The following is an 11,681-nucleotide window of genomic DNA, read 5'->3' as shown; positions in this document are numbered from 1 at the left end:
ATTCAGCTGTTCAAATACGATTTGGCAACTCTCTCCGAGAAGGAAACCCGCATCCAATTCGCAATAGTGTGAACCCAGCCTAATACAGTGATCAGTGATAATACTTTACACTGTCATGCCCCGTACACACGGTCGGACATTGATCGGACATTCCGATAACAAAATCCTAGGATTTTTTCCAACGGATGTTGGCTCAAACTTGTTTTGCGTACACACGGTCGCACAAAGTTGTCGGAATTTCCGATCGCCAAGAACGTGGTGACGTCAACCATGTACGACGAGACTAGAAAAGGCCAGTTCAGAACCAAGTGCAGCACCCTTTGGGCTCCTTTTGCTAATCTCGTGTTAGTAAAAGTTTGGTGAGAGACGATTCTTTTTCAGACTCGTGGTTTTCAGATCGTTTTCTGCTGTTCAGTTTGTGCTTGTGGGTTTGTATCTGCTCTTCAGTGCATGCAAGCAAGCTACGCGTGACTTTGATTAGTCATTGTGTTCTTGTTAGTTCGTTACTGTATTTCAGGTCGCTCTTCACAGGCCTTGCTGTTCTTCAGTGCGTTCTGTTACTTCGTTCTGAGCAGCCGACCGTTTTCTAGCCATGTTGCGTATACGTACTCCTCGTAGAGTTCGTGCTGTGCGGGGGCTTGCTGTTGGGGTTCTGACCTTGACACAAGTCCAGTCCATGAACAGGGTGGGGAGGAGTTCATGGACCAAGAATTGGTTGCTTCAGCGTGACCAGTTCTGTCATATGCCTTTGCTCCGTCAGATCCGTGAGAATAATCCTGATGATTTCAGAACTTTTTCCAGATGACGGACCCCGTATTTTGCCGTTTGTTGGCTTTGCTGACCCCCTATATTAGCAGGCAGGATACCTGCATGAGGCTAGCCTTCACTCCGGAGCAGAGGCTCGTCGCCACCCTGCGGTACTTGGCAACGGGGAGAAGCCTGCAGGACCTCAAGTTCTCGACAGGCATCTCCCCCCAGGCTCTGGGGATCATTATCCCAGAGACCTGTTCTGCCATCATCCAGGTCCTGCAGAAGGAGTATATTAAGGTAAGATTTTTATCCTTTAATATCACATTTTATTGTATATAATGTTTGATAATATATTGTATTCCCTAATTTCCTCATTCCCTAATTACCATGATTGTAATATGTTGTGAATGTCTCCTTTGTCCTCATGTATGCTGGATTTTTATGTAATTTTTTTTTTGTCCTTCATACATATTTGCCTTCACTTACCTCCCCAGCATGGTCTCCTGGCCCTATATTCACCTCATGTAGTCACTTAAAAATGTATTTTATCAGCTCCATAGTAGTGCTTTACCCCAAACAACCCCTAAAATGTTTAGAAATGTGATTTGTGCTTTAAATTCAGGCAGAGTGCCAGAGGCTTTTTTGGGGGGTCCACAAATCATTTCGAACCCTCCCTCCCCCCAACTGCTAAGTCAGCTGATACCAATTCTCTATCTATCCTCAATCATCTATCTGCTGACTTTGCCAAATCCATACACACTATACCCATCTCTTTTGTGGTCAGATGTATGGATGAATTCCCCAAAGCATGTAGTGCAAGGGCCTGCCTGAATACTTTCAAATGGTAATGTTTAAAGTTTTTTTATCCTATTATTATCTTGATAGGTAATAGCAGAATGTCCAAATGTGCTCAAATGTGTACAATGTGTATTTATATCTTTGTATTATGACACTTCTTACCTGTCCAGTGGGCTGTCAATAGTGTAACTAAGGAGGGGCTGTTCAAAGTAATACCCATTATTTAGGCATTCATATCTCAATGAAGTGGAAAGGGTTACCTGTCCAAGAGCCCCCCCCCCTATAATGTTAGAAAGGGCCCAAGAAAGGGGGGGGGGAATATGATAGGTGTAACTTATACTTTGGTGTTTTAAAATTCCCATTAATAAATGTTATCTTGATGTTGGCCAAGAATATTGGTGTCTAATCAGCTTTCCCTGTTTATGTGCAAAATGACACATTTTTTTTTTGGTTTTCCTCAACAGTTTCCTTCCACGCCACAGGAATGGCAGACTGTGGCCTCCCACTTTGCCCAGCGGTGGGACTTTCCTAACTGCGGAGGGGCAATTGATGGGAAACACGTCAACATCGTCCCACCACCCAACTCGGGGTCGTACTATTATAATTATAAAGGGTTCAATAGTATTGTGATGTTGGCGGTGGTGTCGGCTAATTACGAGTTCCTGTATGTGGACGTGGGGAAGAAGGGCCGGATGTCCGATGGTGGAGTCATCGCCCAGACGGAGTTTTACAGGCATCTCCAGAAGTTATGATTGTGATTGATGAAGCAAAAACTTAAACCATGTCCCTTTTTCATACACAGGGAAGTCTCAGCCAGGAGGTGGCCAGGCCAAGCAGGCTGCCTGATATCCAGGTCCCTCCCCTACACCCGCAAAGACAGGCAGGAAAAGGAGTACCCTGGAGGAGGCTGCCATAGGCCTCTTTTGGAAGGCTACAGAGGCCCTGAGAACCCCCCACACTGCGGAGGAGGACTTTGCTTGCATAACTGCCTGCAAAATGCTGCAGATGGAGGAGGGCCAACAACTCCTGTGTGAGTCCTTAATGTTGGAAGCTCTCAATAAGGGGTTGAGGGGCCAAATAACATCTGCTACCCACATTTGTAACCTCACACATGGTCCTCCTCCTCCTCCAGGTCCTACTAGTCCTCCTCCTCCTCCAGGTCCTACTCCTCCTCCTCCTCCTCCAGGTCCTACTCCTCCTCCTGCCACATCTCCAACACCAGAGCCACAACCGGGAAGGAAGCGTGAAAAGAAGACCAGAAAGTGATGACCCTGGGTCCAGTCTGGTCTGGCAAAAGATGCAGCCTCTTGTAGTACCACAGCCTGGGGACACAGATGGCATCTGCTGCTTTCATGATCTCTGGGAATTCTGGACCAGACTGCACTCCCTTAGATATGGACTCCTCAGGCCACCAATTTTGATGTTAAAGAATTGATGTCTGCCCTGGGGGTCCAAGGCTTCACCAATTTCTGCTGTTTATCCAGCATTGCCTTCCTCTTTGTTTGGTTCTGAGCCCTTAATAAAGGATTTTTTGTTTCAATTATACTCTCCTATGTGTTTTTTCCTTCAAAAAGGACAGTTTGTTTGTGAGGATTCAGGTACATTTCTAAAGTACAATGTGAAATTAACAAGGGACACCAACACCAAACAATCTCCTTGAGATTAAATAATATAAGATAATAATGGTGTTGTGGTAACTTGACACACAAAACACACACAAAAATATTATGGAGTAAAACTAAAAATAAAATAAAACAAAGATCAGCCTTGAAAAACATACAAACCTAAAAAAAAAAAAAAAAAAAAAAAAACAGCCTTTAAAAAAAAAAAAAAAAAGAAAAAGAAAACAACCCAAAAATAATTTTGTCAGATGTGACAAATCCAAATATATTGAGGGAGTCTAAAGAAAGAAGTTTGTGAGAAGTCTGTGTGAATATGAGCAGCCAAACTACTTCGTTCTTCTCACAATATAAAGAAGAAGAGAGTGCGCTGTATTAAACCATTTTTTACATTGCACCGTGACGAAAGTGCTGTATCCATTGCGAACGCTAATTTTACCAGACCGAGCTGTTCCGTCTCGGAAATTTCTTCGGAGCATGCGCGGCACTTTGTGCGTCGGAACTGGCTACACACGGTCGGAATTGACGCAATCGGATTTTGTTGTCGGAAAATTTTATAGCCTGCTCTCAAACTTTGTGTGTCGGAAAATCTGATGGAAAATGTCCGATGGAGCACACACAGGGTCAGAATGTCAAAAATCAACGTGGGGGGGGGGGGGGGGGACGCACTCTGTACCCGAAAGAAGCCAGCGACGTACAGGTACGTCTCTGTGCCTATAGGAGCCACCCATCCAGTACAATGTGGGTGGGTGGTCCTAAAGAGGTTAATTGTCACTATTTCCACTTATTCATTATGGAGATCTTCAGTGCTCTTTTGTCTGAGTCGTATTTGCAGAAGATTTTCCTGATTCTTTCATTCTCCCTTTCCAGGTTTTGCCAGTTAGATTTATAAATGTGCCTGGTCCTACCCATCTTTTATACATTGCTCCGTATGTCTCATTTTCTAGATTACTGAAATCACTTTCTCTATTTTACAATCTGAGCTGATGCCATCACATATAATTTAGATCGATTTGCGCAGAGCCTGAAAAACAAGTTTAGTCTATGTGACAGGAGCACAGGCGATCAGTGTGACAGATGACGTAGGAGCCACGTAATGGAGCATTGTGTCTTCCAGAAGTTATTAGCAGCAGGATCTGACTCAAACAGAACTGGGAGTATTACAAGACTGTGTTCCATTCAAAAGATCCAGGCTTGGGATTCATCTGAATATGAATGGGGTTTTCCTTTCATTCCAGAGTGCAGCTATGAATCATGCCACTGAGTGCCTCAGACTAAGCATTCATCCTGCCACAATATTGCTCAAAGCAAACAAGGGTGTTCCAACAAACGAGCAAACGTTATGCTAGCAATTCTATTTATAAAAATGAGTGTTATAATTGCCAGAATTGAAAAGGCCTTTTTTTTTCCTGGTTCATATTTTTTGTTTACATCATCCTTAAAACCAATTATTAAGTGCATAGCTTTTTAGGCTGATGTCAGACAGGCAACTCTACAGCTAAGACAAATCGTCAGCAGCAGGACCACTAAAGAGTCCCTATAGAATCGCTCCCTCCATAGCCAGATGCAGTGATATGTTGCTCTGTCACTGACCTAAAAGCTGCTGAATAGAGATGAGCCGAACACCCCCTGCTTCGGTTTGCGGCAGAACATGCGAACTGACAAAAAGTTTGTGCGAACAAGCGAACACCATTAAAGTGTATGGGACCGAACATGAAAAATCTAAAGGCTAATATGCAAGTTATTGTCATAAAAAGTGTTTGGGGACCTGGGTCCTGCCACAGGGACATGTATCAAAGCAAAAAAAAGTTTTAAAAATGGCCGTTTTTTCGGGACCAGTGATTTTATTAATGCTTAAAGTGAAACAATAAAAGTGAAATATTCCTTTAAATATTGTGCCTGGGGGGTGACTATAGTATGCCTGTAAAGTGGCACATTCTTCCCGTGTTTAGAACAGTCCCTGCAGCAAAATGACATTTCTAAAGGAATAAAAGTAATTTAAAACTGCTTGCGGCTGTAATGTATTGTCAGGTCCCGGCAATATAAATGAAAATCATTGAGAAAAACGGCATGGGTCCCTCCCCCCATCCCCCCCAGCCCATTACCAGGCCCTTTGGGTCTAGTATGGATATTAAGGTGAACCCCGCACCCAAATTAAAAAAAAAAAAAAGGCATGGGGCCCCAGGCCCTATATACGCTGAACAGCAGTATACAGGCAGTCCCCGGGTTATAAACAGGATAGGGACTGTAGGTTTGTTTAAGTGTAGCTCCAGCCAAAAAAATCTATTTTTAAGCTTTTTTGGGTAACATAGGGAAGGGCTATCAACCCTGCAATGCCGCGTACACACGATCATAAATGCCGCCAGTAAAACTCTGATGAGAGCTTTTGGTCGGAAAATGCGACCGTGTGTATGCTCCATCGGACTTTTGCTGGCGGAATTCCAGCCAGCAAAAGATTGAGAGCAGGTTCTCCATTTTTCGGTCGGAAAAAGTCCCTATCCGAAAATGCGATGCGATGCAAAAAATCACGCATGTTCAAAATCAAGTACAAGACTGAAGCGCTTGGTCTGGTAAAACTAGCCTTCGTAATGGAGATAGCACGTTTGTCATGCTGCAAATTATTGGATCTTTTAATGCAGCGGCAGCGCATTCTTTTGTTCTTTATAATACTAGAATAATTAATTTGTTTTGCTGCTGATATTCACACAGAGTTATGACAAACTGATTTCTTTATTATTTCTCTTGATCTCCTGAATAATGTGTGTTTTAAAGTCAGATCTCCTTAATAATGTTTAGAATTTTTTTTATAGTCATTTTTTTTTTTCATCAAGAGCTCCATATTTTTTTTTTTTGGTGTGTCAAGTTTACACTACAACATTTTTATCTTGTATTTTTAAAGCTCAAGGAGGTTGGTTGGTGTCCCTTGTTAATTTGACATTGTATTTTTGAAATGTACCTGCCTACTCACAAACAAACTGTCCTATTAGAATAAAAACACATAGGCAAGTATTTAAAAAAAAAAAAAACAAAATAAAGAGGAAGGCAACGCTGGAGAAACTGCTTGAATTGCGAAGCCTTTGGCCCCCAGGGCAGACATCAACTCTTTGTAAAAAAAAAAAAAAATTGGTAGCCTGAGAAGTCCATATTTAAGGGAGCACAATCTGGTCCGGGACTCCCAGAGATCAGGAACAGCAGCAGATGACATATCTTTCCCCAGGCTGTGGTACTACCACAGCCTGCGTCAGACCAGACTGAACCCAGGCCATCGCTTTCTTGTCTACCCTGCAGCCTTCCATCCACGCTTCCCTGCAGCCTTCCATGGAGGCTGTGGCTCTGGAGGTGGACTTGTAGCAGGAGGAGGATGGGCGAGCGCACATAATTGCATGTTCTCACTAATTTGGCCCTTCAACCCCTTCTGAAGGGCCTGAAAAATAAACTTCTCACACATGAAGCTTTGGCCCTCCTCCATTTGCTGCAATATTTCAGCTACATAGCAGCCATAAGCCTCTTCAGCATCGGGGGGACCCAGTGCTGCATCCTCCACGTTACTCCCCTTCCTGGCCCTTTTTGTTGTAAGGTGGAGGGGAGGCACCTGGGATTGGGTGAGGCTACTGGGCCTGGCCACCTCCTGGCTGACACTTACCCCCGCCTTCTTCTGTGTGCCACATTCCAGAGCCTCATCCTGGCTGAGGTCTTCCTGTGTATGAAAAAGGGACATAGTTTTAGTTTTTGGTTCATCGATCACACACAATTTTCAGCTCATGACTGTTGCAAATTCAATGTTAATAAATAGAAAAGACTATCATTCTGAGCCCAGCATTTTTCATTCTTGTCACAATCATTTTTGCCCCCCCCTTGTCTATTGATATGTAAAACACTTTTTGTTAATTCATTCATTTGTTATCAATAATAACATCTACTTAACAACACTAATTTTCGGACAATAAATATGTTAAAAAATACTATACCTGGCTCCAGCTGGGCTCCTCCACTTCTTTTCAGGATGGAAGGCCCAGGTTGGTCCTTGGAAGCCTCAGCTGGGGTTGAGGGGAGGGTTGAGGGAAGGCTGAATGGAAGTGTAGAAAGTGATTCCCTGGCTTCCATCTGGTCTTCCAGAAACCGCATCCTGTTGTAGTACCACAGACGGGGTACATACACATCCTCTGCTGCTGCTCCTGATCTCATGGAAGCCTGGACCTTATTAAGCTCCTTCCTATACTAGCTTCTCAAGCTACCAATTTTCTTCTCCACAAACTTGATGTCTGCGTCGGGGACCTGCGTCTTCACAAATTGCAGCAGTTTCTCCAGCGATGCTAGCTGATTTATTGCGATATAAGGGGTTTTTAACCTCCCACAAATTTCGCATATCCCTGTATTTGTTGATGAACTGGCCCATGAATTAAGGGTCTTTGAATTGTTTCATATTTGCTGCAAGACAAAACACAAGACAAAAACACTAATATCAGGCTAAACTCTCCTAATCTTATCTCAATATAGGCCTCAATCTCCAATCAGTATAGGCCACTGATGTCCCAAGTTAAAATGTTACTTTTGTTATAACGTTCGGCGCTTCCGGTCCTCCTTCCTACTCACACAGAACGTAGGTATGACACACGCGCGTTAGCTTTATATACACTGCTCATGCATTGCCCGCCCCTGACGATCTTTCTAAAATATTTCCCGCCCCTTCTCTTTCGGCGCAGTGGGAGATGACATGGCGGAGACACAGCAGGTGCGTAATAGCAGTAACAAGGAGGAAATCCCGGAGCCAGAAGCGTCCCGATCCTGCAGGAGAAGATATAAGGCCTCAAATATGTCCTTTGTAGAGATGGTGGACATCTTAAAGAGGGCTGACTATGATGGGAAGTATGGACCTTACCTAAACCCAAATGTGAGAAAGGTCAAGATCATGATTAAAGTTGTGAAGATTCTGCACAGGAATTTTGGGGTACGACGATCCAAGGAGCAATTGAGGAAACACTGGTCAGACTTGAAATTGAGGGAGCAGGATCAGTACAGAAGAATCAAGAAAGTGCTTCTAAAAAGTATTTGTCGTGTGTCCCTATTATTATTATTACTTGCATGCTGCGCCATGCATGTGCTTTTCTTTACTGTTGTACAGTTAAAAATGGCTACTTTCATGTTCGTGGGCCCAGTAATCAGTCGTAGTAAACATCGTTCGTTTGCCAACTAAATACAATGTTTTTGGCAGATACAGGATTCACTACATTTGGTCATGCTAATTTGTATTAAAAGAAGTTTAGGACATTGTTGTCTAGATGTGTTTGTAACTAGAATGAATTGCAAACTTGTTTCAGTGTAATGTAAGGACACTCAGCAGCTGTTTACACATCTGGACTCAGGAGCACTAGTGTGGGAGACAAGAACAAACGTTTTAGGGTGTTCCACACAGGTGCTCCAGTGGATACTAGGGGTTTCTACATTTGTGAAATTTGTCCAAAAAAAGGTAAGTATTGCAGCTTTGTTAAGGGAATAAATCATGTCTTCAACTTGGAACTCTGCCCAAACAGACAATTGTACCCCACTTCGAAGCAATGTTTCACATTCATATTTCTGTCCACAAATATCTGTGTGCTAAGTATACCTTTTGTTTCATTCTCATAGGGGAGAAAAGACTTGGGACATCTGAGGACACCAGGAACCCCCCCCTCTCCTGAAGAAGGACAGAGGACACCACAACCTCAGGATGTGGAGGAAGGAGAGGTGGTTGAAATTGTCACCACAACAGGTGAGTGCCTGAAACCACAGATTCAGGTAATAGATGTACGCCTGCATATTTATAATACATGGTGTGTATTTTTATTTTAGGTGATGTGCATGTTGTGGAAGAACTACTCATTTCACCAGTGACAGTGCACAAAGGCTAATCCAGGACATAATGTTTTGTATTCGGGATTTAGACATCATAAAGGAAAAAAAACAAGGAGATTGAACAAAGAATGAAGAACATGATTGATGTATTAGGAAGAATCTAAATCCAAAAAATATTACACCTTTTTTTCATTAATTTCAGAAAATTTAACTAAAGTTTTAATACAGTTTAAAAGCCAAATTTGGAAGATGCACGCAGTGTGTCAACATGTGCTATCTGCCATCAGGGGATATCAATGTACATGTTTTGTGGGTGCAACCCCTTCCTCGCAACTCTAGTAGGTGGGAGGAAGTGGCTGCACCCCCAAAACACGTCCATTGATCGCCCATGATGGGAGATAGCACATGTTGACATTAGGTATGGGATCAGGAGGGAAGTCCCCATTTTGACTCACAATTTGTGTGCATCTTCTAAATTTGGCTTTTACAGGGGTGACATCACTCCATCTGATGAAGGCAAGATCAACACATTTTTGGCACTATAATGTCTGATATTGCCTTAATTTTTTCTATGTTGAACTTTGTAAATTCCTGAGTTGTGTATGTTATGTTTGGAAACATGCCTGTTTATGTACAAAAAAAACATTTTCAAGGTAAAACTTTATAAAACCAAGATGTTATTTTTTTTACCAAAAAATGTTTTACAATGCACATGTGAATGTGCACGGAGTAAAAGGTTTTATACTCAAAAATGTGTGGCTTCTTCTTTCAATGCTCAATACCAGTTTTTGTATACAGTGACAATGGGTGTTATTTAAATAATGGAAAAACCACTTGGCACTACAAGTGCACTAGGAGAACCTACGAGACAGATAAATGAAACACAAGCAGTAAATCAAATTCAATATTTTATCATATCAATTTTTTTTTTATTTGGAAAATATTTAAAAATGTGCTGGCATAGCAATGGCCCCCCTACCCGTAAAATAATCCACATATTTTTGACGCACTTCACGGGCGCTTTGGGGGGCAAGCCGGGACGGCCAGCTTCCAAGGCCGTTATTGTCATTTCATGAAGTCCGGCCTCAGGCCCAACTGAGGCTACATAACTAGTAGCATTTCGCTATAAAAAGTTGTGCAGTATGCAGCATGATAACACGATGTGGTTAAGTTTGTACTCCGCCATATTTATTGCCGTTAGAAATAGGCAGAACCAGCTGGCCATTATCCCAAAGGTATAATCCACCACTCTTCTGGCTCTGGCCAGCCAGTAATTGAAAAACCTCTTCTCCGGTGTAAGGGTCCTCTGGGGGAATGGCATCATCATGTGATCACCCAGACCAAATGCTTCATCAGCGATAAAAACAAATGAGAGTCCTTCGATGTTTTTCTCCGCAGGTGGCAATCCCAAGCCACAACACTGGAGACGTCGGTAGAACTCCGTCTGGCAAAGACTCCACCATCTGACATGCGGCCATTCTTCCCCACGTCCACATAGAGAAACTCATATGTCGCCGACACCACCGCCATTAACATGACACTATGAAACCCCTTATAATTAAAATAGTATGACCCCGAATGGGGTGGTGGGACAATGTGGATGTGCTCCCCATCGATTGCCCTCCACAGTTGGGAAAGTCCCAACGGTTGGCAAACTGGAATGCCACAGTCTGCAATTCCTGTGGCGTTGAAGGAAACTGTGGACTAAAAACATTAAAAAAAAAATTAGTACTTTTGCACGTAACATTGCAAGCAGATTATACACAAACATTCTTGGCCAACATCAGTATAACATTTATTTTAAGGAGTATTTAAAGACAAAAATATATGGTCGACTTATCAGATTACTCACCCCCTCTGATTGCCCATTGTAAAAATTTTAGGGGAGGGGGGAGTGTTCTAAATGAGTTTGGGAGCCAAAAAAAAGCCTCTGGCACTCTGCATGAAATTAAGGACAACAATAACATTTTTACACGTTTTGGGAGGTGTGACAAAATACATTGTTAAGTGACTAGGCTATAGGTGTGTATGGGCCCAGGATAGCATGCTGGGGAGGTTAGTGAAGGCAAATATGCATGTAGGCCAAAAAAGGAGCATTAAAAACTTCCAGTATGCATGAGGACGAAGAGGACATTCACAGCATATTACAATCATGGTAATTAGGGAATGATGAAAGAAATACAATACATTAGCAAACATTAAATACATAGAATGTGATGTTGAAGGAGAAAACTTACCCTAATATAGTCCTTCTGCAGGACCTGTATGATGGCAGAACAGGTCTCTGGGATAATGATCCCCAGAGCCTGAGAGGAGATGCCTGTAGAGAACTTGAGGTCCTGTAGACTTCTCCCTGTCGCCTTTACCGCAACGTGGCGACTAGCCTCTGCTCCGGAGTGATGGCTTGCTGCATGCAGGTGTCCTGCTTCGTAATATAAGGGGACAGCAAAGCCAACAGATGGTGAAAAACAGGGTCCGTCATCCAGAGAAGATTCCTGAAATCATCAGGGTTATTCTCCTGGATCTCACACAGCAAAGGCATATGAGAGAATTGGTCATGCTGAAGCAACCAATTCTTGGTCCATGAACTCCTCCCCACCCTGTTCATGGACTGGGCTTGGGTTAAAGCAAGAACCCCAACACCAAGCCCCCGCATAGCACGAACTCTACGACGAGCGTGTA

Source organism: Aquarana catesbeiana, linkage group LG02 (assembly GCF_042186555.1).
Source record: "Aquarana catesbeiana isolate 2022-GZ linkage group LG02, ASM4218655v1, whole genome shotgun sequence".
NCBI classification, from domain to species: Eukaryota; Metazoa; Chordata; class Amphibia; order Anura; family Ranidae; genus Aquarana; species Aquarana catesbeiana.
The sequence above is the reverse complement of the archived record's forward strand: the minus strand, read 5'-3'. Positions refer to the sequence as shown.